Source organism: Lepisma saccharinum, chromosome 2 (assembly GCF_977018435.1).
Source record: "Lepisma saccharinum chromosome 2, izLepSacc3.1, whole genome shotgun sequence".
Lineage (NCBI taxonomy): Eukaryota > Metazoa > Arthropoda > Insecta > Zygentoma > Lepismatidae > Lepisma > Lepisma saccharinum.
This window is the reverse complement of record NC_139230.1, coordinates 151753586-151780794: the sequence shown is the minus strand read 5'-3', so window position 1 is coordinate 151780794 and position 27209 is coordinate 151753586. Positions and strand designations below refer to the sequence as shown.

At 39.2% G+C, this 27209-nt stretch overlaps 1 protein-coding gene across 1 annotated transcript in view; it reads left to right on the top strand.

The window, feature by feature from the left end:
* Positions 1-27209, top strand: part of LOC145983700 (RNA-binding protein 47-like) — a 122141-nt gene that overhangs the window by 60270 nt on the left and 34662 nt on the right. The gene's annotated exons all lie outside the window — the stretch shown is intronic.

Below are 27209 nucleotides of genomic sequence, written 5' to 3'. Positions count from 1 at the left end.
CGACCTTAATCGGCGCTCCAGTTCGTCCCATAGATGTTCGATAGGGTTGAGGTCAGGGCTTTGAGCAGGCCAATCCATCGGGTGACATTATTTTCTGCATACCACTCCATGGTAGCCCTGGAAACATGACAAGTCGCATTATCGTCCTGGACATTCTTTGCTTCCATAGAAACGCCACAACCTGGGGAGCATGGAGTTGTCGATAATATATCGATAGGACGCAGACGTCATGTGGCCATACACCGGTACCAGTGGACCCACGCAATGCCAGCTGAAACAACCTCAGAACATGATGTCGCCACCACCATATTTCACTGTGGGCACTACACACTCGGGTAACAGACGTTCTCCGGGTAATCGCCATACCCACACTCTCCCATCTGATCGAAACAGTGTGAAGCGTGATTCATCACGCCATAGGACCTTCCGCCATTGCTCCACCGTCCAGTTTCTCAGCTTTATACACCAGCGTAGTCTCTGCCGCTTATTGTTTTTCTTATCAGGGGTTTGTGGGCAGCGGCTCGACCATGATAAGCGAGCGCATGGGCCTCCTTGCGAAGTGTCTTGGTCGAAACAGTCAAATTGGTCGCACTTTGGAACGCTTCTGCAATCGAATGCATCGGCCGGGTTTCTCGAAATGATTTCTCCACATTCTCCTTATACCTTCATCCTCTTCTACAATGTTTCCCCTTTCATCCCTTAGCTTACAGCTGTCTCCTCTTTTTCTTTTCCTCTCTCTCTCACTAATCCATACAATATTTTCCTGTTCCCATCAACATCTTCTTCTAGCACTTTGGCCCATTCTTCCATCCACTTTCTTCTTTACTCCTTTACTACTGATCTTGCCTCGATCTTCTTTTTGACATACTCTATTAGTGCATTTTGTGATTTAAATTTAAACCATTTTCTAAATGCATCATTTTTGTTTTCCACTGCCTCTCGAGTTATTTCATTTCACCATGGTGTTTCTTTCTTTTCTTGCTTGTCCTTACACATACCTTTTCGGCTGTATCTACTAATTCTGTTTTAAATGTTATTCATTCTGTTTCTACTCCTTTGGGTTCATCTCTTGGCACTTTTAGTTCACAATATTTCTTGATACCTATTTCTTTTATCATCTTATCCTTCAATTTCCACACATCTTATCCTTCTCTCTTGTTCCTCCCGTCTATCTTTCATTTTCAATCCCCTCAAATCTCCTATTAGTAACCTGTGGTTACTGTCTAAGTTCTCACTGAGTATTGTTTTAATGTTGTTCATTATCTTCTTTACTTCCTTGTTTACTAACATATAATCTTCACCTACCCTCTTCGGTACCTGCCCAGTACAGTTTTCCTCAATTTCATTTCTCTTCTTCCTTTCCATTTCGTTTCACTCATTCCAAAGATGTCAATTCCTCTCCTTTCCATTGGATCCACAATTTCCAATAGTCAATGTCCCTATTCGTAGCCTGCGTTGTCTCCAATTTGCAGTCCCGCTTGCTTCTCTATTTACTCGAATATTTATGCTTTCAGCTGTCGGCTAATCGGGCCTGTCACAGCCTACACCTGGGTTTAGGGGCTGTCACCTGTGGGTTCTCAGGTACACCCTTGTTTTTTCTGTCGGGGTTACAACTCCCGCCTTTCTGGATCCCTCCAGACCCACAAGGCAGTGGGGGAAAACACTTTTATAGCGGTGTTTATTCGCCATGACACAAGGCTGTCGATGGGTATCAGTGGTATTTGTTGAGTATGTCCATGCCATTGGACCTGTCCATGCCACACCCTGAAAGCCTTGCCGCCTCGATCCGGGACTGAACAATCATTAACATTCTTTAATGGCAATTTAATATATTCTCGGGGCGAAATGCTTTTTAGTTGAGTTCAAAGCAAGATAAGATCTTCCCGTGAGATTTTCGATTTTACCTACGATTAACTAACTAACTAACTCTCTAGCCTTCTTAAACCCGAAGGTTCATGGCTGCAGCAACACAGGCCTTGAGCAAGATCTATATACTCTTTTCCATCCCTACCGATTTCCTTTAGGTCCATCTCAACGTTGTCCCTCCATCTTCGTCTTGGCCTTCCTACAGGTCTCTTACCATCTGGTTTCCCAACAAGAATCCTGTAAACTCCTCTTTCCTCTCCCATTCGTGCCACATGGCCTGTCCACCTAAGTCTTCTTGATTTAATTATTCTAATAATATCTGGACATGAGTACAAATTATGTAGTTCTAAATTATGTAACCTTCTCCACTCACCTGTCTCCGCATCCCTTTTAGGTCCAAATATTTTCCTAAGGATCTTATTTTCAAATACTCTCAATTTATGTTCCTCTTTCAATGTAAGGGACCAAGTTTCACATCCATATAATACTACAGGCAAAATTACGGTTTTGTATATTTTAACTTTTAGTTTCTTAGATATTAAACGAGAAGACAAAAGTTTATGAAGAGAGAAGTAACATGCATTTCCTGAATTAAGCCTACTTTTTATTTCCTCTTTAATATAATTTTCATTTGTTAATATTACTCCTAAGTATTTGAATTTGGAAACTGATTCAAACGAGTTGTTATCAATAATTAGATTTTGATTATTACCTAACACTTGGTTTCGGCCTGTAAGCATATATTTAGTTTTCTCTTTGTTAACTTCCAAACCTATCTCTTTTGCAGTTTTGAAAAATATTTTAGCATTATTCTTAATTGTATTCACATCATCCCCCAGTAAGTCTACATCATCTGCATATGCTAACAACTGAGTCACACCATTTAATTTTAGTCCTTCTTTAGTTTCTTTAACCTTCCTAACAGCATATTCTAAGGCAAAATTAAAGAGCAATGGAGATAATGCATCTCCTTGTTTTAACCCATCATGAATTGTAAATTTGTCAGACATATTAATACCCACACGAATTTTACTTTCTGTTTCACTGGTGCATATTTTTATCATACTAACAAGCTTCTTAGGTATTCCAAACTCTACTAATATAATATATAATTTATCTCTTTTGACCGAATAATATGCTTTTTGAAATCAATGAATAGCTGATGGACATTTTGATTATATTCCCACTTTTTTTCAAGTGTCTGTCTGATGTGAAAAATTTGATCTGTAGTTGATCTGTTACGTTTAAATCCACATTGATAATCACCTATAATTTCATTAGCATATGGGGTTAGTCTTGTTAAAAGAATGTTAGACAATATTTTGTATGTTGTTGAGAGTAGAGAAATTCCACGGTAATTACTGCAGTTCATTTTATCACCTTTTTTAAACACAGGAACAATTATGGATTCTTTCCACTGTTGAGGAATTTCTTCTTTATTCCATATTAAACAAATTAATTTATGAATTTGACATATTAATGAATTTCCACCATATTTAATTAACTCAGCTGGTATTAAATCAATCCCAGGTGCTTTGTTATTCTTTAGCCTTTTAATAGCATCTTTAACTTCAGTCAAGTTAGGTTCTGGAACTAAAGGTTCTGCTGTGTGTACTTCATTTACTTCTGATTTATCTCCTACATGGACATTTAAAAGGTCATTAAAGTAGTTCTTCCATCTATTTAGAATATCGCTTGGGTCAGCTAGAAAATCACCGTCTTTATCTTTTATCAAGTTTACTTTAGGTTGCCACCCCTTTCTAAATTCATTTACACCTTTATATAAATCTCTGATATTTTTATTTTTGCTGTTTGTTTCAATTTCGTTAATTTTGCTTTTCAAGTAATTTTTTTTTTTACTTCTAAACGTGTGGTTAACTTCTCGCTTTATTCTATTATAATTGCTTAGATTTGTATCATCCGAGTTATTTAACCACCTAAGTCTAGCCTGATTACTTATTTCTATTAGATTATGACATTCATTATCAAACCATGACTTACTTTTTCTTGGTTTATGGTATCCTATACTTTCTTTAGCTGCTTTACACCACCTACCCTGTAAAACTGCATATGATATCCTATCATTAATAAATTCTACTGTTTTAAGAGCCGAGATAATTCTATTATTTATGAAAAAACCTGTTCCAAAATTATGATTTTCAGTACCACCATAGAAAAAAGTATAATTTTTAGTTTTACAATTCCCTTCTCCTGGCCAACTAACTTCCTGGACAACTACTACATCTAATTTATACTTAAGTATCTCATTAACTGTACACTGAAATGCCCCAGGCCGGTCAAGGCTCAGAACATTCCAGGTGCCTAATTTAATATCCTTATTCCTAACGTAGATCTTATCCTTAGTCCAGGGACCTCCCAAAGTAGTCCCCACCCGGAGATCCGAACGGGGGACTATTTTACCTCCGGAATATTTTACCTTGGGAACATCCATGGCCTTATATTGCTGATTCTTGACATGGCTTTTTACAGTGCAGAGTTGTCAGCTCTACGCCTAACCCCCAATATGAATGGAGGAACTACTACACAAGACAAACACAAACACATTAGACAGCACAATTACTACACAAGACGAACACAAACACATTAGACAGCATAACTACTACACAAGACACACAAACACATCACAACTATAACACAATATAAACACAAACACACCACAGCTACTACTCAATATAATCACCACACACACACACACACACATACACATAAATCATTATTAACACATAATGTAATGAGAACAGGAATCGTTAACTTGCTTTATGAAATACAGGGTTATTTAAAAGTCTCCTGACATTTAAATCGAAAAGCATTCTATTGATAAAATTATTAGTACTGCTGATAAGTACTCTAAAATAGAAGACAAACTCAGCACATTTCAGTTGGTTGGAGTTGGTATTAAAATTGATTTTGTCCTTGTGGACCCATTCTTAACGCTTCGATAATTTGACCAATGGTTGGAAATGGTATTGAAATTGATTTTGTCCTTGTGGACCCATTCTTACCGCTATAATAATTTGACCAATGGTTGCAGATGGTATTGAAATTGATCATGCCCGATTGGACCCATCCCCAAGGCTCTAATAATTGACCAATGGTTGGAGTTGGTATCGAAATAATTATGCCTTGGAAGTATCATACCTAACGCTTTAATAATTTGACAAATGGTTGGAGATGGTATTGAAATTGATTTTGTTCTTCTGGACCTATTCTTAACGCTATAATAATTTGACCAATGGTTGGAGATGGTATTAAAATTGATTGTGACCTTGTGGACCTATTCATAACGCTATAAAAATTTTGCCTACGATTATACTATATATATATATAGTTGTGTATATACTAAAGGCATGAATTTAATTTTCACATTTATAACACGTTTTCAATCAGCTCAGTTTCTCAATTTCTCAGTTCGTTGGAATGGAGATTTTATTCTTTGGTATTTCATCGTTAATTACAAACAGAATCATTCCATTTCCCACGACGTGGACAACGCACAATGGGATATGACTAAAACTTACCAAAAGTTTCTGCCACCGAAGGGGTTTGAATCTACGACCTCTAGGCTCGCAATCCTTAACGCTAACTACTACCCTACTTCCGTTAATGCTTAAAAGAGACAGAAGAAGTTGACCAATGGGAAGTGAAGATACAACCAGTGGTGCTCACGGGCGGGTTTGAGGACGCAGGTTGCGTCCACCCAACTTTTGAGTGGGGATCATTGCTTTTTTTGTGATGGAAATTTGACTGAACACAGCATTGGACAGAGGTTGAACCTCGTTAGCATGTAATAATCACTTCGTATTCTGCTAATATACTGCTAAGGGACGGGTAATAAGTATTATTGCGGGGGGACAGTGCCCAGTTCTTATTAAGTTTTAAGTTGTCACGTGAATTATTGTGGGGAGATTAAGCATTATTTTATGGGGGGTACAATATAAAACTCCATGTTCAGTCTTAGATCATCATCGGTAATTGTATTGGGGGCGGGATTGAGCATTATATTGGAGAGGGGGAAATTTCAAGATACTGGATATCAATGTTAAGTCTTAGATTGGCACAGAATTTCTATAGTAAGGAGGGGGATCAAACTTTAATGTTCGGGGGGGGGATATTTAGCGCTTTGGTATAAAAATCGTATGATGATCAATATTTAGGCTATCATTTTTCTACACCATTTGGAAGTCGTATGCTATCAAGTGGATTTTACTCTGAATTATTTCTGAATTATTATTATGAACTCCTCTGTTCCTACTTCAAATTTCTTCTGTTCTCTCCCCTTGTCCCCACATTACTCTTCTCCGCTCCTCTTATCTTCTCTTCTGTCTTCCATTCCCGAATCCACTGTGTTCATCTTCCCTCTTCTTCGCTATTCTCGTTTCCTCTCGTTTATTCTGCTCTCCGCTCCTCTCTTTTCGTCTCCTCATTTTCTCTCCTCTCATCTTGTCTTTTCATCTCCTCTCTTCTCCCTCTTCCTCCTCTCCACCTCGCATGCCCTTTCCTTTCTTCTCATTTCTTCTCCTCTCCTCTTCTATCCTCTCGTTTCTTCCCTCCCCTTCGTCCCTTTTTCTTTTTTCGCCTCCTGTCCTCACAAACCGGTTTTCTCCTTTTAGTACGGGAACTCTACTTCATTCACAAATTATTTTGTCGTTTGCGATGTAATACTGAATTATTTGTAGTACTTTTAAATATGTAAAGCCTTTCGTACATTCCAGAAATATATAATTTATTTTCTGTATGTCGCAACCCTGAAATTGAGCGAAACTCTACGCGCAACCCACCAACTCCTGGTGTAAGGTGGTTTGCCAAGTATAAAATGTCGCTGTCCTAAGACTTTTGAGAGACGCTGTACATTATCTCCCCCAAATGCCAAAAGTTAGCAACCTGATGGAGGCGCAGAAAACACGGGGAAATTTACCCTGATCACCCCTTCAAATACAGTAAAACCTTGTTAATCCGGACTAATGGGGGGATAAGTTGACCGGTTTAACGAAAGTCCGGATTAACTGAAATAACCTAAAAGAACAGTAGAAAGTGCATTGAAACCCAGTTTATAGCAACAAGACACTTTATTATGGTGTATTTAAAGGGCATAGGCCTAAATACACTATACAGTACAGTACAAAGTCTGCGGGAAATGAATTTCATCAGTGGTTGACTGCCTTTACTTTGGGAAGTTCTCTTGTTGACTTCTAGCCCCATTTAAAACCTTGCATTCTGCTTTTTTTTTTTTTGGCCTGTCCGGATTAAGCGAGATCCGGCTTATCGGGGTCCGCATTAACGAGGTTTTACTGTACCACCTTGCCTAATTCAAATTTACGAAATTCATCCTGTTCCCTATAATTTCACCGTTCTACAATCGCAATTCCACACTGCTGCAGTGCATGAAATATTGTTTCAACAATAATGACTTGAAGCTTGTTGGCACCGGGGCATAGTGGTAAAACTTGCAAAAATCTACGGACGCTCCTTATATATAGAGGGATTTTAAGGAAGTGAAAGTAGACGTAGCTCCAGATCTACTGCATAGGCCTACTTATATTTTAATTGTGGGAATGTTTCCAACAATGGCAGGCACATTACCGGGGAATGGGGGCTCCTACAAATATTTTGTTGTTTATAAACCTGCCTCTTCTTCACCTTTTGATATGGCGCTTGCTGATAAGGGATGAGCTACCCCCGAAATAAAATTATGGCTACGGATCTGAACAAAGGGGTATATGCCCATCCAAGGAAAGTGTTTCCCTGACACAATCTATCCATTATTTTAATATTTTCTCATAGAGTTACCAGACGTCCTCTAGCCTGCCCCCGTGGCAGAATGGTTAGCTAGCACATCGCGCTACAAAGCCAGGGGTTCCGGGTTCGAATCCTGGCCTGGGCATGGATGTTTGTGAGTATCCGTTCATCAATTTCATCACATCATCACTCATCTCCATCTTTGCAAATTAGCCAAAAGTGGCACAAGAAGCAAAGTAAAATAAAACAAATCAATAAAGCAAATCAACCAGACGTCCTGTTTTTGTCGGACATGTCCTTTAGCCTAATGTCCGGCGCCAGGGAGGAATTTGTAAAAATCATATGTCCTACATTTTGAGCAATGAATTATAAAAACACGTGTTTCAGTCGATCAAAGAGAAATCACAGGGAGAAATACGCAAGTCTATGGACTGTAGTCCCAGACACAGCAGTGAAATGACAATGATAATAGATTTTATAAACAGATGCAAAGATCTTCAAAACAAGACCAATATTGTATTTATAGAACTACCCAATACTAAGAAGTTGTTTCGCAAAATTGATATGAACTGTTTTTTGACAAATTTTAAAAATCTCAGAATCAAGAATTGTGTTTAGAACGTTTCCGTCTGCATCATACTAAAATTTCATTACAATCGGACAACCCGTTATTTATTCATGGAATTTCAAAGAGAGCTAGCGTTCCCAAATGATAAAAAATAGAAGGAATACTCGAAAAAAATTGTTAGCATAGATTAACGCAGAATTGAATAATCTAAATTTTGATGTAACTCGTTTTTATGTGGGTCTACTGGTTAATTTTAAATTGGAGTTCAAACTCGAGTATCTATATTTTTTAATCCGACAGCAGGATATTTTGCACCCATCGCATTATAAGGGACCCAGCCCCTTACCACAACTAAAATAAACTGGTGTCTGAGGAGTGAGGACTAAAATATTCTTGCCTGGGTTAAAAGCTGAGGCTGTAAAGTGGCACTCAGCACATATAAGGGCAAAACACACGACAACACACACACAGCCCTATAGAGGATTATACTGGGCATAGGCCCAAATGCCAGACCCTCGTTGGCCTGCACAAATTTGGGTGTGAATGGTGTGAAGAACTCCTGCAGAAACCTTTCATGCTGACTGCCTCCTTCCTACTGTTAAGCATGGAGGGCGTCTGGTGATGGTGAGAGATATTTTGGTGTGGTCTTGGACCACTTGCAGTCCACTTGTAGTTCTCCATGGGAATATCACAGCATTCTGGGCGAGCACCTCCATCCTATGATCCAGACTGTGTTACCTGGCGAATGACATGTGTTTCAAGATGAAAATGCCTCATTCACACTCCTAGGTGTATCAAAGCATAGTTTGATGAACAAGAAGATGAAGTGGAATATCTCATCTGGCCTCCTCACTTGCCTGATCTTAACATAATTGAACATTTGCACAGTATTTGCAGGTCAAAGTGCGTACTAAGTTTCCACCTCCAGCCACACTTTCTGAACTAGAGGCATTTTGCACAAGGAATGGTGGACGTGATGTACACCCCCACGTCGGATACATGCTGTAATTTCAGCCAAAGACAGATCAAACTTCCTACGAATAAAGTTTTGTGTGTTGTATCAGGCAGGGGCGGTCGCACATAAGGACGATACGGACGCCTCACTGCCGTCTGTAATCACAAGTTAACAAACATTACTTTAACATTTATACAGGGTGTTTCTAAAGGTCGTTTACAACGCTTGGGAGGTGATTCCTCACACGAAAACAAGCAAAAAGTCTAAGTTCCATTTTTACGACTGAGGCTTCGTTTCCGAGATAGGAGCCTCGCAAAAGGTGACAAAGTGATCGTCACACCTAACTGGGACGAATACTATCACAGATAGAGAGGCGGTTCCAAGGGAATCATAAAGGAATCGTATGTGCTCAGTCCGGAAGTCACTATGAAAAGTTCACTGCACGCATGCGCAATGGAGTCCTCAAAGGAATTGGGGATTTCCAGCAAGAACAATACATGGAAAGGGTATGTAACGCAGCAAGAAGAACCGTGACAATGAGAAATGTGTTAAAGACAACACATCCCGACCTCAAACATCAAAACATGAGCACCGAACACAAAATCCGAAAAGTTGAGCACGGTTGCATACCCCAGTTACACGCGAGGAATGAACGAATCATGTCATGTGGCATACGAGAGACACATTACTCCACCAGGAGGAGGGAAAGAAAAACACATTATCAGGTGATTGCGACAACGTGTATTTTTACACGCGACAACTACGTAATATCCCCCCTCCCGACACACACACACAACAAACAACAAATGCTACAATGTCTTATGCACAGACAGTGCGTGTCACTGTACACCAACTGAAGATGTCATTTTCACCACACAAAGGGGGTGGGGAACAATACCAAAAGTGTTCGCAGGCGATCATTGTGACGTAAAAGAGACCAGTTTTGGAAGCGCTGCACAGGCAAGTCTGGCTCTCGTAGTCTACGTTTGACCTTCATGACTGCTGTTCCCGCGAGAGGAGCTCGAAGGGTTGGTTCTCTCCGGCAGTCGTTCCAGTCGTTTGCAGGTGCTGGGATATGATCAGCAGTTCGCTCTAGGTTGTCATACGCATTGAAGAGTACTAGTATGTTGTATTGAAAGAAGTTGACGTGGTGGAGTGGACAAGTCAAGTATCGCAACAATTGGTCTGTGGTGTTCGTACGGTGATACGGCCAATTTGTGCAGTGTGCCAGTGTTAAACAAAAACAATACTTTGCAGTTCCAGCTCCCTATTACACAGATGGCTGCGTATACGACCCAGCAGCTAGCAGACATGCATCTCATGTATGGGGAGGCACGTGGTAATAGCCGCGAGGCAAGGCGTCTTTATGGAGAACGCTTTCCACATAGACCTTTACCGTCTCACACCTTCTTTCAGGTAGTGGACAATCGACTGCGTGAAACAGGGTCAGTGTTACCACCGCGGCAAGAAGTTGGAAGACCCCGAAGTGTACGCACACATCAGTTTGCAGAAGATGTGTTAACAGCGGTCGCAGAACATCCTGGAACTAGTACGCGCGTGCTCGCTCGGACACGAAACACGTCTCATGTGAATGTTTGGCGAGTGTTGTCAGAGGAAGGAATGCACCCTTTTCAACTGCAGAAAGTACAAGAACTGTTACCTCGTGACTTTCGCCCTCGTATGGAGTTTTGCCAATGGTTGTTGCATCATCTGGACACAAACCCTCACTTCGGGGCAAACGTATTGTGGACAGATGAAGCCATTTTCACCAGGATTGATGTCTTCAATAGTAGAAACAGTCATGTATGGGACTTTGACAACCCACATGCACTTTTTGTGGCCCATCACCAGCACAGGTTTTCAGTGAATGTGTTGTGCGGGATAGTACATGATCATTTAATTGGACCATACATTCTCCCTGTTCGCCTGAATGGTCGCACGTATCATGCATTTCTTAGTAACGTTCTGCCTGAACTGTTGGAGACCGTACCTTTGGCACTGCGGCAAGAAATGTGGTACCAACACGATGGTGCACCAGCTCATATCGATTGTAATGTACGACATTTCCTGCATGACGTGTTTCGCAATAGGTTCATTGGTAGGGATGAGCCTGTGCCTTGGTCACCGAGGTCGCCAGATCTCAACCCTCTCGATTTTTTCTTCTGGGGAGAAATGAAAACCCTCGTATACGACACACCTGTCACATCAGCTGAGGACCTCGTTGTCGCATCAACGTCGCCGCCGCGACGGTAGCAGATACATCTGGCTTGTTTGCTCGTACTCGACAATCCTTGAAATGTCGCTGTCATCTATGCGTAGAAGTGAATGGCAGACATTTTGAAAACCGTCTGTGATTATTGCCCTCGGCAAATCTCAGTGAGAACACTCTTGGTATTGCTCCCCACCCCCTTTGTGTGGTGAAAGTGACATCTTCAGTTGGTGTACAGTGACACGGACTGTCTGTGCGTAAGATATTGTAGCATTTGTTGTTTGTTGTATGTGTGTGTGGGGGGGGATATTACGTAGTTGTCGCGTGTAAAAATACACGTTGTCGCAATCACCTGATAATGTGTTTTTCTTTCCCTCCTCCTGGTGGAGTAATGTGTCTCTCGTATGCCACATGACATGATTCGTTCATTCCTCGCGTGTAACTGGGGTATGCAACCGTGCTCAACTTTTCGGATTTTGTGTTCGGTGCTCATGTTTTGATGTTTGAGGTCGGGATGTGTTGTCTTTAACGCATTTCTCATTGTCACGGTCCTTCTTGCTGCGTTACATACCCTTTCCATGTATTGTTCTTGCTGGAAATCCCCAATTCCTTTGAGGACTCCATTGCGCATGCGTGCAGTGAACTTTTCATAGTGACTTCCGGACTGAGCACATACGATTCCTTTATGATTCCCTTGGAACCGCCTCTCTATCTGTTATAGTATTCGTCCAAGTCAGGTGTGACGTTCACTTTGTCACCTTTTGCGAGGCTCCTATCTCGGAAACGAAGCCTCAGTCGTAAAAATGGAACTTAGACTTTTTGCTTGTTTTCGTGTGAGGAATCACCTCCCAAGCGTTGTAAACGACCTTTAGAAACACCCTGTATATTAGCTTTTACATTGTCTGAATTGCAAATATTCCGTTGCTTATAGATCTTTGATTAGTCGGTTCTGTATTCATTCTTCCGCGACAATTGTGAAGTTTGCACGCCACCGTGCGGGGAATACGAAACTTCGAGAGAAATCTGGCGGGGCGCCGTCCTCTCACTTTACGAGACGTAGAGCATTCTCAGGCGCGCCCGCGAGGGGTAAGAGGCGAGGGAACTGTGGGAATAACACGCGCGGAACCTGTGCATGGAAGGACGGAGGGTTTTGTCGTCCGAAACCCACCCCTCTGGCCCTCTCTCCGGAAAACGGTAAACAATGAAGAGTTGCCAGAAGCAATGAAGATAACACAGGAGGGATAATTACCAACCGTCGAAATAAATCATTCTGTATTCCATAGAGCAATAAATAATGCAATTTCCAATGAGGAAAGAAAATATCGGTAACTGAAAAAGTACAGACTGGTGCTTGATTTTTGTTATTTACCGTCGCTTTCTCCTACTTTTCGGTAATCACGACGATGAGGATAAGTGATGATATAATTAAATTGATGGAAGGGCACTCACAAAGAACACCCATGTCCAAGCCAGGATTCGAACCCAGGATCCATCGCTTTGTAATGCTGTATGCTAGCCACGGAAGTCGGCTAGAGCTTCTTGTTACTCGCAAAATTAGATTTAATTACATGTTTTGATTAGCACGTTTTGAAAAAAAATGCTTATAGTGTGACAAAGTTTCACAATTTTTTTTAAAGCTGGCCATTATATAAATTAGAAAGTAGTCATTTAAATTCACCAAGAACCGCTACAGGAACCTGTGAACTACGAATTTCTGAAAATTTGGCAAAATTGTCTGGCAACCCCAATGCAATAAAATGACCGCATAGGAAGACGATAGTATTGACACTTGTTGTTTCTTCGTTTTCCATGGAGAAGTGAAGGTTTTTCGGTAGTGTGCTGTAGTTGTGCGTTTGTTGCGATGAGCAATGTGGAGAACTTGTTGGTGTGAAGATTTTCTACCAGAAGTCTAGACCGAATTTGAATCTAGAACAAGCATGTCTGTAGAAGATTTCTGATAAGTTTGAAGTTTTTACTGTAGAGCTTCTGGTAATGCAGATATCCCCTTCCCAGTGAAATATTTACTTTGCTGCCCTAATTCACATATCAATTAGTCATGTTGGACAGCAAGCTTTTTTTGTGTAACATTTTTACTAGTAATTTTCACGTTCAATGCACGTAAATATTCGTCATTGTGCTTATCAAACTGTGTAAAAACTAATATCCCTTCTTCTGAATTTTCCCCTCTGTTAAGTTAAAAAAATGCTACAACTAAATCTGTTCGAATTCTATTTCTTCTTCCATCTTTCGTAATCTTCGCATTACTGTTAAATAATTATTAATTTATCATAATATGTGCAAACGTGCAAAACATGATATTTGGTAAATACGAATATATCAATTTCTTATCACGTTGGTTGTTATATACGAAATTAATCATTTAAACTCACATTACAAGTAGAGCAAATTTGTGAACTGTCGCCCCTCCACTTTGGTTCACCACTAATATCAGGGTGTTCATATCTGTTGTACACCACCTGCATGTTTAAGAGTGTTGGAAAATATTTTTTTAAAAAAGTGACTGAGTTACAGCAGTTCCTTCAGTCAAAAAATAACTGCAAATTACTTTTAGTATATTCTAGGTAATATATAACTCACATAACATGTTCTATGTGAAAATGAACTGTTGATTATTCACAGACAATAATCTAATATATACAATTAGTTTTCATTAAATTATATTTAGCACATGCTTAAATATAAAAAGTAAAACGTAAGCTAATTCAATTTCTTGAAAAAATGTCACACAATCCATTGACTCCGACAATGAACATAATTGCTGAAGATTAACGTGAGAGACAAAATTTTCTTACATGTGAGAATACAAAGGAAGGCCTCTCTAATAGCATATTAGCTAACGCTATCACCTTGTAATCAATGGGCTCTGATTTCGATTTCTGGTGGAGACATAATGCACAGTCATTCGGATCCCCCTTTGAACTAATTGCAGATTCAGTCCTGTCTAGCCTATCTCAGCATAAAGTGGATTTGCACAATTTTTTTTGTGAAAGCTAAAATAAATAACTATAAAAGTAACTGAAATTCATTACTCATCACTTGAAAAAATAACTGAGTTTGTGTTATTCACAAAATGAAAGTAAATTATTGCTTCCCAAGACTGATGCCTGCAAGGTACTTTTGTGCAGGGTGGCATTTGAATGTTTGATTTGGTTTATTTTACTTCGCTTTTCTGCGACTTTTGGCAAATCGCAAAAATGAGTGATGAAATGATGAAACTGATGAAGAGACACTCACAAAGGACACCCATGCCTAGGCTGGGATTCAAACACAGGACCCCTGCCTGGCATCGTAACGTGCTGTACTGTGCTGGGTATTTGAAGGGGCTGAGGGGAAATTCCTCCCTCTGTGTGTTCCTCACTTTGGTTGCTATTTTTTGTCACTTGAAGGGGAATATATACAGAAGAATTATAATATCTCAATGATTCAAGAGTATGAAGTTGATAGAATTCAACCCATGGGAAATTTTCAAATACTACACTGCTGATGTGTGTGTGTGTGTGTGTGTGTGTGTGTGTGTGTGTGTGTGTGTGTGTGTGTGCATGTGATTTCTGTTATCACTTTTTAATTTTTACTTGTTAAATATCTGTGAAACTATGTGCTGAGCAGAAAAATGGTTCACACAAAAGTTGTTTATTTTTGTAAGATAAATAAAAATATTAAACAAAGATTAGGTTTCCAATTTTAAAATTTGAGTGACCTTCAAATGACCTTGAAAATGTCCTCTTATGAAGGGCTGTGAGTGTCCCAGCAGAAGAATATGAACTTGGAGTAACATTTTCTTCAGTGTCATTTCTAAGTCAGCTTTCTGTTTATATGAGTTTTAAGAGCTTAGCTATGCATGAACTTACTAAAAAAAAACTCGATGTGTTTCACTTCTAAAACATACATAATGACATTTGCTTAACCCCATAAATTCAATTAATTTTTATTTGAAATATTTCTTTCAAAAACGCTTCCTTTGTGAGATAACTTAAATGGTCCACACTGTATATATATTTACCCCCCCCCCCAAACACATCAGTCTAGCTATGTCCCTGTATTTTTCAAATATCCTGTGAGGACAACATAAATAAGACATCAGAATTTGAAGTGGGTTTTAAGCCTATCTAGAAAAAAAAACACTTTCAATAATCAATGTACTTTCCCTGTGTCCCATTTGTGTCACATGGCAAAGCAAGCATGCCCCGAAAAAGTACAGGCAAATGGGGTAACCTCTTTTTTGAGGGTAACTTCGTCATGAGACCAATAGATGTCAGTAGGAGTCAAAGGCTGGTGGAACAAAGGGAGTGTAAAGCCACACACATGCAGTTGTGGAGTGGACATCAAGGGAGGAAGTGTGTTGTGTGCAGGTGCATTGTGCTTTGGCACTGTTTGTAGCATTTTCCTCCAAGCAAATACTACTATGACACAGAGGAGGAGGAGAGGCAAAAAGATTATTCTTGGCAGCAGTATTGAGCCATGGCAAATTGGAAATACCGGTAACATGAATGGTTGCACCGGGGGAATCTTCCACTGAAGATCTTTGCGTGATATGCAAGTGAAGTGTGAATACAGCACGTACAGGGGACCTGATTGGCTTTGGTGCATTTCCTGTATGAAATGGATTTGTGGTGTGTGTAACAAGAGATCCAAAGACAAATATTACACGTGTGAGGCATGTGAAGATGATGACTGATTGTATTGTCTATGTTGTGTACCAAAACACCTTGCTCTTTGTTTCCTTATGATACATGTGCTGAACTTGTTTTGTTTTCAAATACATTGTAAGATTTCAATGTTTAAAAACCAATAAAAAATTAAAATAAAATAAGAATAAAAGACACACAAACGTCACTACTTTGACAAGAGTAGTGACATTGCTTGATTGATTTGGTGTTTTAAGTCCACTTTATGCACAGTAAGGCTAATCGGGACTGGACCTACAGTTTAAAGTGGGATCCGAACCACTATGTGCCTCCACCATGTATCGAACCTGGTACCCCTTGATTACAAGGCGACGACGCTACCACTGCACCATAGGGAAGGCCCTAGTGACGTTGCAATTCATACCATCTTGCGTGATGATCTTACCTCTTCATGGGGGTAATTTTGACATGCTAGGAATGTAAGCAGAGATGCCAAATTTTCATCAGGAAAATGCTGATGTATTTGCCTCCCTAATATTTTGGAATTTCTTTGGTATTCCTTGAGTACATTTGTAAAGGAGAAAGTGTTCCTCCTTTATAATTTTCGTGTTGTCACTCACCACACATTTTGCAGGGCACATTAGAATATGCCAAAATCTGTACGAAGTTACCCTGTTTGATGGTAGTTACAAAATTTCTCAACAAATGTCATAGCTAGAATTGCGAATAGAATGTTTTAATGTGTTTCAAATGGTCTCCAGGTATCATTTCCCTCTTTTGCAAATCCAGGCAAGATCACTGCTTAGCATACTTTTAAACTTAAAGATAGTTTCTTGTCATGTCTGTCTCAGAAGAGTGCAACAACCAAAGTGAAACACCACCAGCTGCCACTGGTGCTCCTACGTTCATGTGGAACTCGTGACTCTTTTTTAAACAGTGCAAAATAGCCATGTTAAATTCTTGACTTCCAATTAAAATTCAACAGGTAAGTTTATGTTTGGTAGGTTTGATGTATTGAGAAAGACACTTGTCAAATTGCTATTTTACAAGTAACAGGAAGTGTGCCTTCACTAACATGTAATGATGAATGAAATGCATAAAATATTTTATTTTTAGGTATTAATATTTGATATCATATCATACCCATTTTTTAAATACGAGAATTCACTGATAGAGAATGCATTTTCTATTTCTTTAAAGCAGCAGTACACATTATCTGCTGTTCTTCTTTTATCTTATCTAAGTAAATATTTTAGTTTATAGATTACCTCATGGAAAGTTGCAATCTACCAAGAACTAAATGGGAAAAATGGTTCCAATATGATATTTGCACATGAATAGGAAACTGAAGTTAGAAACGATGACATACTTTTAATAACATGCATTCAAATCAACAAGGGCAAATATAGATAGGACCGCCCTTAGAGGTGTGTGATGCATGCCACCCCACAGAGTCTTTCACTTTGAGGGATTTTGTCCTTTCAAAATACATATAGTGTTACTTGAATTATTTATTCATTCATTGCTTGTGTGTTCACATTCAAATACAATGATGGCAAAACAAGCCTACATTAGTGATACTCCAGTGGAACCTAAGGTTTCATGTTGAGAACAGTCATCTGTGCACCTTTCAGACAGTATACATACGCAGAAGGTAGCATCAACAAAACATTAGAGACATTTGATTTGATTTGATTTATTTCCATCCACTTGATCATATAAATACAAATACAAATACACTATGATATGGGATCATGCACAACAAGAACAACTAAAAATTAAAGAAAACTTGAGACCTCAGCAGACCCATGCACTTCAGGAACCCAGACAGACAATCAACAAGAGATGAAAATAGCCATAATTTCATACATTGGAAACCTGTTTGCGATCATCAGCTGTATTCTTTCGCAGCACATCAAGATTATTCATAAACAACCACCAAAAATCAGAAGCCAACTGCAAAAGACACCCAGGGTTCGCAGCATCAACTGCTCCTGTGGTAGAACCTACATCATACAACATGGGAGGACAATTGAACAGTGCTTGCAAAGAACGTACCAGCTACATTATGAATTTTTATCTGGAAAAATCAGGGTTAACAGAACATTCCATCCATGAAGGACAGAGAAAGTACTTCACAACAAATAAGATCACCAAATAGTCATCCAATTATGGGTACCACATCATCAAAGAAGCAACAGACATTCAAACAGGGGCTCAAAGTGGACTCAGTGTGGCTTGTGATAGTTGACCAGGAGCACAGATGTTGGAAAAATGACACCCAATTGGTCCATCAGTTACAGCAGATTCTTCCCACACCAAATCTTAAAATTGACTTCAAACACATATCTGCACTTCTATCTCTGAAGATGAGAGTGACATTAGCTCTCAAAAGCTCGGAAGCATATCCAGAAGAGTTTACCTGCTGATATCCAGGGCTTGCATGGCTAATATCCTGAGGGAATCTCTTCTTAAGTCGCCACCAGAAGAGCTTCAAGAATGAAATGAATTGGTTTCAGATATAAGGCTATCTAGTCTGCAGAACTGCTTGGTTCTAGACCCCACGAAAGAACCTTGTGGCTTCTGGGAAAACTTTTGCTTAGTGGATACTTAGAGAAAAATAGTTTGTGTCTTACTGCTTCATATTAAATTGGCATTAACGTGGCAGCTTGTAAAGGCACTTGACAAAGAGGAACAATGTCTCAAGTTTATACACAGTAAACTTTCATCACTAATGTATGGGATAATGAAGCATGGGATCTCTGAAGCAACAATAACTCAAGCTGACAAAGAAGCTTCGATAGCATTTTTAACACTCCAGTGGTCGCTCAAAAAAAAAATGTTTGTCATTGGTTGCATGGATTACTATTGTGATCCATCTTACATTATATTAATTTACTCATTATTTGTTAAAAATTATCTGGTTTTATAACGAGAGTGTCCTTTTTAATGTATTCGGGTTCATTTAAAAAAAAGGTTTCACTGAACACATTACAGGAGAGAGGAAATACATTTGAATGTGATGAAACCAAACAAAAATACATACAGTGTATCTTAGATCTTACTTTCATTATTCTCTTCCCACACAAGATTTACAAACAGGTTTGTATGGTCTAGACATACATTTATACCAGATTTTTAGAAACACATTGTATATATGAAAATACTGTGTGTCTGAAAATGCTCTTGTCATGCAGATAACTATTGTGCTCTATAAAAATTCAACAATGGATCTTTTACAAATAAATGCTGAGTGAACAGTTTCTGGACTGTTCCAGGAAGATACACTAGAAGCAAACAACTGCTGCAGTGTTGCAATTACAAAGAATAAAATGTTTCTCTTTTACAAAAATTGATTGTTGTGTTGATAGCTGTATGAGGTCTAATTTTCATATAAATCTGTGTCAGAATCAAATATACTACCCTCTAATAAATTAACCACTTACTTGAACACTTAAATTCAAATAACAGGGGTGCCCATCCCCCCAAGGCCAATGGCGCAATCCCCCCAAAAGCCAATGATGCACCCCCCCCCAAGTTCATGTCATAATCCCCAAAAAGTATTTAATTAGGACTGTGTTTCCAGATATATATATATATATATATATATATATATATATATATATATACAGGGTGTTTCTAAAGGTCGTTTACAACGGTTGGGAGGTGATTCCTCACATGAAAACAAGCAAAAAGTGTGAGTTCCATTTTTACGACTGAGGCTTCGTTTCCGAGAAAGGAACCTCGCAAAAGGTGACAAAGTGAACGTCACACCTAACTAGGACGAATACTATCACAGATAGAGAGGCGGTTCCAAGGGAATCATAAAGGAATCGTATGTGCTCAGTCCGGAAGTCACTATGAAAAGTTCACTGCACGCATGCGCAATGTAGTCCTCAAAGGAATTGGGGATTTCCAGCAAGAAAATGCATGGAAAGGGTATGTAACGCAGCAAGAAGGACCGAGACAATGAGAAATGAGTTAAAGACAACACATCCCGACCTCAAACATCAAAACATGAGCACGGAACACAAAATCCGAAAAGTCAACCCCAGTTACACACGTGGAATGAACGAATCATGTCATGTGGCATATGAGAGACACATTACTCCACCAGGAGGAGGCAAAGAAAAACACAATATCAGATTATTGCGACAACGTGTATTTTTACACGCGACAACTACGTAATATCCCCCCACACACACAACAAACAAGAAATGCTACAATGTCTTACGTACAGACAGTGCGTGTCACTATACACCAACTGAAGATGTCACTTTCACCACACAAAGGGGGTTGGGAGCAATACGAAGAGTGTACGATAATCACAGACGGTTTTCAAAATGTCTGTCGTTCACTTCTACGCAGAGATGACAGCGACGAATCAAGGATTGTCGAGTACGTGAAAACAAGCCAGATGTATCTGCTACCGTCGCGGCGGCGATGTTGATGCGAGCAAAGAGGTCCTCAGCTGATGTGACAGGTGTGTCGTGTACGAGGGTTTTCATTTCTCCCCAGAAGAAAAAATCGAGAGGGTTGAGATCTGTCCACCTCGGTGGCCAAGGCACAGGCTCATCCCTACCAATGAACCTATTGCAAAACACGTCATGCAGGAAATGTCGTACATTACGATCGAAATGAGCTGGTGCCCCATCGTGTTGGTACCACATTTCTTGCCGCAGTACCAAAGGTACGGTCTCCAACAGTTCAGGCAGAACCTCACAAAGAAATGCATGATACGTGCGACCATTCAGCCGAACAGGGAGAATGTATGGTCCAATTAAATGATCATGTACTATCCCGCACAACACATTCACTGAAACCCGGTGCTGGTGATGGGCCACAAAAAGTGCATGTGGTTTGTCAAATCCCAGACATGACTGTTTCTGCTATTGAAGACATCCATCCTGGTGAAAATGACTTCATCTGTCCACAATACCTTTGCCCCGAAGTGAGGGTTTGTGTCCAGCTGATGCAACAACCATTGGCAAAACTCCATACGAGGGTGAAAGTCACGAGGTAACAGTTCTTGTACTTTATGCAGATTAAAAGGGTGCATTCCTTCCTCTGACAACACTCACCAAACATTCACATGAGACGTGTTTCGTGCCCGAGCGAGCACGCGCGTACTGGTGCCAGGATATTATGCGACCGCTGTTAACACATCTTCTGCAAACTGATGTGTGCGTACACTTCGGGGTCTGCCAACTTCTTTCCGCGGTGGTAACACTGACCCTGTTTCACGCAGTCGACTGTCCACTACCTGAAAGAAGGCGTGAGACGGTAAACGTCTATGTGGAAAGCATTCTCCATAAAGACGCCTTGCCTCACGGCTATTACCACGTGCCTCCCCATACATGAGATGCATGTCTGCTAGCTGCTGGGTCGTATACGCAGCCATCTGTGTAATAGGGAGCTGGAACTGCAAAGTATCGTTTTTGTTTAACACTGGCACACTGCACAAATTGGCCGTATCACCGTACAAACACCACAGACCAATTGTTGCGATACTTGACTTGTCCATTCCACCACGTCAACTTCTTTTAATACAACATACTAGTATTCTTCAATGCGTATGACAATTTAGAGCGAACTGCTGATCATATCCCAGCACCTGCAACACGACTTGAACGACTGCCTGAGAGAACCAACCATTCGAGCTCCTGTCGCTGGTACAGCAGTCATGAAGGTCAAACGTAGACTACGAGAGCCAGACTTGCCTGCGCAGCGCTTCCAAAACTGGTCTCTTTTATGTCATAGTGATCGCGTGCGAACACTCTTGGTATTGCTCCCAACCCCCTTTGTGTGATGAAAGTGACATCTTCAGTTGGTGTACAGTGACACGCACTGTCTGTGCGTAAGACATTGTAGCATTTGTTGTTTGTTGTGTGTGTGGGGGGGGGATATTACGTAGTTGTCGCGTGTAAAAATACACGTTGTCGCAATAATCTGATATTGTGTTTTTCTTTCCCTCCTCCTGGTGGAGTAATGTGTCTCTCGTATGCCACATGACATGATTCGTTCATTCCACGTGTGTAACTGGGGTTGACTTTTCGGATTTTGTGTTCCGTGCTCATGTTTTGATGTTTGAGGTCGGGATGTGTTGTCTTTAACTCATTTCTCATTGTCTCGGTCCTTCTTGCTGCGTTACATACCCTTTCCATGCATTTTCTTGCTGGAAATCCCCAATTCCTTTGAGGACTCCATTGCGCATGAGTGCAGTGAACTTTTCATAGTGACTTCCGGACTGAGCACATACGATTCCTTTATGATTCCCTTGGAACCGCCTCTCTATCTGTGATAGTATTCGTCCTAGTTAGGTGTGACGTTCACTTTGTCACCTTTTGCGAGGCTCCTATCTCGGAAACGAAGCCTCAGTCGTAAAAATGGAACTCACACTTTTTGCTTGTTTTCATGTGAGGAATCACCTCCTAAGCGTTGTAAACGACCTTTAGAAACACCCTGTATATATATATATATATATATATATATATATTCATTCATTCATTGTTTTCTGCCTAATTGGCAGGTTTTTCACTGCAATCTCCAGCTTTCCCTGTTCTCTGCCTTACGCTTCGTAATAGCATACGACCCAGTTAATTTAATATCATCCATAAGCTGATATCTCTTTCTTCCACGGACTTTTCTTCCTTCAACCATTCCCTCCAAGGCATCTCTTAGCAGGCAGTTTCTTCTTAGACAGTGTCCTAACCAGTTTCTTTTCCTCTTCTTGATGGTCTCCAGTATAGATCTTTTTTCACCAACTCTTTTCAGTACGGCTTCATTTCTTACCTTGTCTGTCCATTTTACACGCTCCATTTTTCGCCATGTCCACATTTCAAAAGCTTCGAGTCGTTTCTCTTCATTTCTTCTCAACGTCCAGGTTTCTGCACCATATAGTGCTACACTCCACACAAAACATTTCACTAATCTCTTCCTTAGACCTATGTCCATGGGTCCACAAAAAACATTTTTTCTTCTATTGAAAGCTTCTTTTGCTATTGCGATTCTCATTTTCACTTCTTGGTTGCAGCTCATGTCACTGCTTATAGTGCATCCGAGGTACTTGAAGCTATCCACTTGCTGGATTCTTTCACACACACACACACACATATATATATATATATATATATATATATATATATATATATTAGTTTTAATGAACACTTCACTTGATACTTCCCATCCTGAGTTATTTGTTTTCTTCATCTAACATGTCACTATTACATCAAATACTGTGTAGTACAAAGTGGAGACTCGATGATCTGTTTTGCGTCTAGTATGAGCAAGGTTTACCATTAATCAGGGGAAAGGAGATGAATTGCCACATCAAACTACGTGGTATGGATATAAATATAACTCTTAACATATTTAACGTCATTAAATGCATTATCATTTTTAATCTGCTTAAATTTATATGAAATAACAATGTGCAAGTTCTGTTAAGAGAAAATATACTGCATATTTGGAAATAGAATAGGTAATTATAATTATATGAATTTGAGTAAATACATGTATTGACTTTTTACTATTTACTTCTTGTGCTCATTCATTAAAACATGTATACGAACAAAATGTACAATTGTTTTCCTAGTAAGAACTAAAAACTTAATATTTTGTAGAAAGGAACCAATTAATCGTATTTATTGAACCACAGCTTACACAGTACATTTTTATGATGATATAAATTTCTCAGAGTATCACGTGAATGGTAAGCCATATTACCTGATATTACTCTTTTTGCTTTGTTTTTTGATGACTCATTGAAAAAGAATATCAGAAATAGAACGTTTGTGCTGCTTTTATATTAATGTTTATTTACAATACAGCATAGATACTAAAACAAACTTTAGTATGAAGATCTTAAAAGAAGCTTTTATCTCTGATTACTGGACCTTGCGAATTTATCTATTATTTCATCATTTGGAATTTGAGTAAGAATGTTATTTTTTTCACTACACAAAACAAGCAAACTTGACAATCATGAATCCCCCAAACTGGAACGCAACCTACTTTTAATAACCTTTAGTCAAACATAACCCCCAAGACCATGGATGCATTACTGGCCCAAAATCATTCATCATAATCTCCCCCCCCCCCAAATAGTTTGGATGAATAAGTAATAATTAATGTTTATTTTAATTTATTTATCATGTTAGTTGTCCATATATTTTAATAGTTCAGTGTTTTGAAATAATGGAGACCTAGCACATTGATTGGTTAACAGGGGTGTGCCGTGACCTTTTGTGATAGGCAATCGATGGGTCAATTTTTCGTCTCGGTTAATTATAACAATTTCAAATATAATATAGGCCTACACACATCCCTACTTACAATAATGTGCATAATGGTGAAGTATCGGGCTTGAGTGTGTGAAGTGCATACATACCCTAAAATCAAATCTTCGCTGCACAGTTTATAAAGAAGAAAAACAGCCTCTCGATATAAACTTGTAAATTTCAACCATGAAGAAAATAATGATTTACTTGATATTTGAGGGCAACTGTAAATTAAATTACATTCTTTTTTAACCCTGAAAATAATAAACATCCTATTAGAATAAAGTTTCGATCTTAAATAAACGGACGGGTTTCGGTTTCTTACTTGGCTAGAATTATGAATCATGACTTGTCTTCAGTTGGATGCAAGCGCAGATGTGATTCTGCGAATGTTCATGTATTTGCACTGCATTATAAAAATTGCTCAAGTCACTGTAGCTTGTATAGTTCCATGTTCCTAAATTTGTATTGAACAAAACACATGGCCTACAAAATAATTTATTAAGATCATTGTTGCCACATGATCACATAATATTGTTGTACTTAGATGTTTTAAACTGCCTAATGAAAACTTTCCCATCTTTCTTAGTTGGTTTGTTTAAGCACAGTTCAGGACACAGTCGCTCATGATTCACAATCACAAGCTCAAACTTTACACCATATGTTCTAGAAATGAATGGTTTTGAAAGAAGGTCTCTAATCAAGGCCTTACCTGCAGCACTGCAAATCGATCGCTCTTCTGTTATGTCAACCATAGCGGAAATTTTCAATGTAGAATCATACTTTTACACCAGGTACAAAAACATGACACAAATAACAGAAAAAAACAGCACAATATCACAGTAAAAAACAACACGCATCCGCAGCACCCACACTTCTAAATTAACCTTCCTTTTCATCCTACCTGCAGTGTTACATACCCTCCATATTTCCGAGTAACTGACCACATGACGAATATGTTCAAGTACCGGCTGTGATTTGATTTCTTATAAATAGCATACGACTGGTGATCACTATCTAACTTCATAATGTAATTTGTTGATTACTATAGAGTTTCAAACATGGAAATCATACCGCGTTAGGTGATGCTACAGATGCACAGAAAATTCTGGAAGTTAGCAACACTTGTATCCGGTGTGGACGAATTCTATCCAACACCCTTGCCAAAGACAGATGCGGGCTTGGTGTCGCTTGCCCTCGGTCTTTTTTCTTCGTGAACGGAGACGAACAGTGACCATGTAAGAACTGTATAAGTCACTCGAAAAGCGGGGAGAAAAGCGAGCAGTCCTCTTCTTCTAACATGGTCAGTCGTGCTGCATCACCCAGCATCGTCAAGGGTGTAGCCAGTTTATGTTTCAAGCCAAAAGAACAGAAAATAGAGGAAATGAAAATTCTGCAATGTAAATATCTTATAGTAAATAAATTCCATTCTAATGTGTATAAAGGCATTGAAAAACATGAACTTAAGATATCAAAAGTGTTTTAAAAAACAACACAAGCGGTGCTTGCCCCGCCTTTCCTTACTGCACGCTTCTGTTGGTTAAGTGTAATAAGTTAAATTATACAAACTTGCATTTAAACCCACAATTTTAGTATTTAGCAGATATTGTTACACAACTTAAGATAGAAAATTCAACCTGGGCAAACAAAATAACATGCTGCAGCATGTGACCGATTAAATTATTGTTTCATGAGACATTACAGAACCTTAGCTAGAAATGCCTAAGCTAATAGCAAGAATTTAATATGGTTCCTCCTTCAAAGAATTTGCTCCCTCTGCAAATGTCACTTGTTAAAGTAAAATTGTCCTGCGACGAGCTGTTAGAAATGTGAAGGAACTTGATATTATTGATTTTTATTTTTATGTTTTATCGGGTAATGTGCAACATGTTACTGTATGAATTACACTTAGTACAATTATTACAGCATACACGGAATCAATACTACAATAATACAGCTAATAGAAGTACATCATCTAAATGATGCACCTGCTTTAAATTGAGCAGAATACCAACACTATAAGCATTATATTTTAAGAAGTGATGTTATGAATCAACATCGAGAAAGTAGTTTGTCTTGTAAGGCATCTATAAAACTTTAGCAAAATGCGAGATATGCATTTTCGTAACACAAAATTGCGAGCGAAGCAAGCAAGAAAATTTTTACATCCATTTCTTTGAAGTCTTTCAATAATATTAATTTATTGGGATGTCAATACTTTCTTATGACCCCGTGATATTTACTATTTTCCAGCTTCTCTTTTCACATGTTCGGCGCCAAAAACGTGTGCATACAATATCGTTAAATACAATCCCCTAAATACAATATTCGAACACTCCCCCACTACAGAAATCCATTGACAATGTAAGATTTAACACTTTATCAAGAGCTTCATATCTTCCCCCTTAAATTTTATACTCAATTCTCCCACCAAAATTTCCGTGCCAATTTTAGACTTACTGTTTATGTCGAAGAGTGGATGTTGAATCCTCCAAAACAAATAATTCTCAGCCACCAGATATTTCGCAACAGTCTAGACAATAGTAATATTCAAGAATTGGGTACCCCCTCAATTTAACGCTCAATACCCCCTAACTAAAATAGCCTCTATAATCTAAGACTTAACACTGATATTCAAGAGTTGGATATTGTTGCCCCCAAACGTCTAATTCTCAATTTCCCCCAGAATTCTTTTGGGCCTCCCTCGTGGCACAGTGGTATCGTCATCACCTTGTAATCCAGGGGTCCTGGGTGTGATACTCAGTGGAGGCACGTAGTGGTTCGGATCCCTCTTTAAACTGTAGGTCCAGTCGTGATTAGCCTTACTGTGCATAAAGTGGACTCAAAACACAAAATCAAAAAATCCCCCAGAATCCATGTTTCAATATGTAAGAGTTGGATATTTCCCTCCACCCCACCCCTCCCAATA